Raw genomic sequence first — 3,308 nt, 5'->3', positions numbered from 1 at the left:
CAAAACCCAGCCTCAAAACCCAGCCTCAAAACCCAGCCTCAAAAACAGCCTGCCTCCTGTGGTGGCCCCTGCCCTGTGCTTCAGGGGCCCCGCTCAGCCCTGGCCTCCTCCTCCTCCTCCTCCTCCCCCTCCTTCTCCTCCTCCTCCAAGCTAATAGGTACCCTCCATGTCCTCCCCCCCCTCTACACACACACACACACACACACACACACACACACACACACACGCGCGCTCGCGCACACACACACGCACACACACACACACACGCCCGGCCTCTGCTTCCACCCTCGGGTCTCCTTCTCTGACTCTGTCTCCCTCTCGGAAGGTTCCTGTGGCAACACCAGGCCCACCCAGGTGGTCCGGACGACCTTCCACTTCAGATGCTCAGCAGTCAGTCATGCTGCACAGCTCCTGCGGCCGCGACAGGTGCTGCGGCCCTGTTCCCAGGACGAGGGTCTGGGCTGTCTGTCACCCAGTCACGGTCCCCCGGGACAGGGAATTTCGGAGCACAGGTCGCTGTCACACACGCTGCCTGCTCTGAGGGGCAGAGAGTGCACCTGCTGAAGTGGAGGCTGTAAACAACGCCCAGTGCCCGCAGCCAGGAGAGGGGAGCAGGCTCTACCCGGGTTAGGGTCTCGGGGGGGGGGGGGCCTCCTGACGGAGGGTTTCTGTCCCAGAAGGAAAAACAAAAGCTCTCCCGCTGAGATGCCACGTGACTATTGAAACCACATCCAGAATGAATTCAACTTGTGTCATGTTCGCGCTTGCAGAGCCCTTTCCCGTGGGTCCCTGCGCTGTCCCCCCCCCCGCCCCCAACAGCGACTCTGTGCAGCTGGCGGTGCCCCCCTACCCCCGATTTCAGAGCCGAGGCTCAGCGCTTCACCACAGGTCACAGGTACTGTTCTGAGGTGACCTTGAGCCCACGCCTGCGCACAGAGCCATTGCGCCCCCTCTCCTCTCCAAGGGTCCCATCCGGCCTGTGTTATGTCACTAACTTCCTGCCTGCGGCTCCCAGGCCAAAGCAGCATCTGCAGACGAGTCCCGGCCGACCTCTGACCTCCACCTCAACCTCAGCTGCTCCAATGCTCCCTGAGTGTGAGATGCTGAGACCCCGCCTTCCTCTCACTGCCCCAGACCCTGCTCCCTCCCCCCTCCCTCTCAGGTTACAGGACTTCCCCTCTCTCCCCACAGGCAGCAGCTCCCTCTGCAGGGAGGGGACACGTAGGCCCTGGGGGCAGGGCAGTGGCTGGTCCCAGTGCTTCCTCTCTCACCTGGGCTTCAGCAGGCCCCTGGCGTCAGCTGCCCCCTCAGAGCAGTCGCATCCTCCCTGATGGACCACAACCCCCAGGTCAACAGGGGCGGGGGTCCTCCCCTCCCACCTCCATGCTGCCCCAGTGCAAGGTGCCCAGTGGGCCGACCCTGGTCTCTGAGATGTCACTCAGGCCACTGACCACTGGAGAGCACAGGAGCCACCCCATCCGCCCCCCCGCCAGCCACCTCCCGGGGCCTAAACATACCTTCCCAGGGTCCCCACCCCACACCACCTCTCAGGGCCTAAACACTCCTTCCCAGGGTCTCACCCCCCACCCCGCACCCCCCAACCACTTCTCAGGGCTGCACACACCTTCCCAGGCTTCCCACCGCCCAGGCCTGCATACCCCCTCAGCATGCTGTCCTGAGTGACAGTCCTACCACCCACGGGGCCTAGGACCAGAGTGCAGGCAGCTGCTCTCAGGGATGCTCCTCACTGATGCTGTCCAGTCCTCCATCCGACCTCCCCAAGTCACCCCTCCATCCCAGTCACACCCCCGTCATTCCTTATCTTACATGAGATAAAAGGGAGGGCGGAGGTGAACACAGTGGCTCTAGGACTTCTCCCCAAAGTTTGAGAAGAAACAGGGAAGCTCAGCAGCCTCGGGGTGGGAGGGGCGATGGCCAGGGTGCCAGGGCCCCAGGGGAGCCCCAGGGCAGGAGGCTGGGGGGCAGGGGTGGGATTAGCAGTGGTGACCACAAGGACAGCTGCCACCAGGAGGCTCAATAGTCCCTCCCACTAACCTTTCCTTTTTCCCAGACAGAGACCAGCAGGGCCTGGAGGAGCCGTTCCCAGGTGGGTGCACCTGTTAGATGAGGCGGTTGGTCTTATGGGGCACGAGGCCGACTGCAGAGGTCGCTGTGGGCCCCTCCTCAGGGTCACCTCTGCCTCCTCCCTGGGCAGACGCCAGGTGCCAGGTTGCTGGCAAGTGTCAGCTCACAGATGGGCCTCCCCAGAAATTGTCCCACCCCTGAGGGGCCACCTGGCTCAAGGGGGGACAAGGACCCAACCCCATCTAAGTGAGGGACAGCACTAAAGGCCCATCCAGTCCCAGATCCCCACAGAGCACAGCCCCAGTGACCCTGCACCCCGCCCGCCGGGTCCCTCAGCCTCACCCACCAGGGGTTTCCCATGGGCACGCCTGCCCCGTGCTCATCGTACCCTGTTACAGGATGGGCCAGAGGTACCTCCAGCGACTGTTGAGGTATCTTTGACCATTGGCACCAATAATCGCTCTGTGTGTCATAAACTAAATAGATAACAAATATTTATTGAGTAAATTACCTGTTTAGTGCGCCAGCTGTAAAAAAAAATCTTTTTTTTGAAAATAAGTTTCCAGAGAGAACCAAGATGGCAGCATAAGGTATATACCTGTACGTGCTCCCCCCCCACAACCACATTAAGACAACAACTAAAAGACAAAACAGCTATCATCCAGAGCCATGGGAAAGCTGGCTGAGTGGAAGTTTCTACAACTAGAAGGAAAGAAAAAAGCACATTGAGACTGGGTAGGAGGTGTGGAGGCACGCGAAACAGGCTGCAACTGAGTGTGCGGTTGTTTTCAATCAGAAGGGAGATACAAGCTCCTGACTGCTCTGAACTCATTTCCGGTGAGACTCTGAGGACCCAGACTCCTATAGGGAGAAACTGGACTGTCTGGCAGCGGGTCAGAAAGCGAGGGTGGCTTTCTCGCAGAGCTGCTTGCAGGGATCATTGTTACTGTGGGGGTGCAGGACTCGGGGACTCGGGGACACAGAGACCCGGAGATGTGGAGACAGCTGACGGACAGCCATCACTGTTTGCTCCGCCCTGGTGATTCTCTGAGACCCCGCCCCACCCAATTTACAACCCCACCCAAGCTGTGGCACAAATGAATCACCAGTCCTTTCGCAGCCTAACGTAACAAACTGCAGCTGGGTCAGAGAGCTCCAAAACTTCCAAACCCCAAACAAAGAGGAGAAATCTGCAGATCTCACTGTAGCTCCTGCTGGGTGGA

The sequence above is a fragment of the Myotis brandtii genome, unplaced genomic scaffold, assembly GCF_000412655.1.
Source record: "Myotis brandtii unplaced genomic scaffold, ASM41265v1 scaffold853, whole genome shotgun sequence".
NCBI classification, from domain to species: Eukaryota; Metazoa; Chordata; class Mammalia; order Chiroptera; family Vespertilionidae; genus Myotis; species Myotis brandtii.
Note: the sequence above shows the minus strand (reverse complement) of the source record.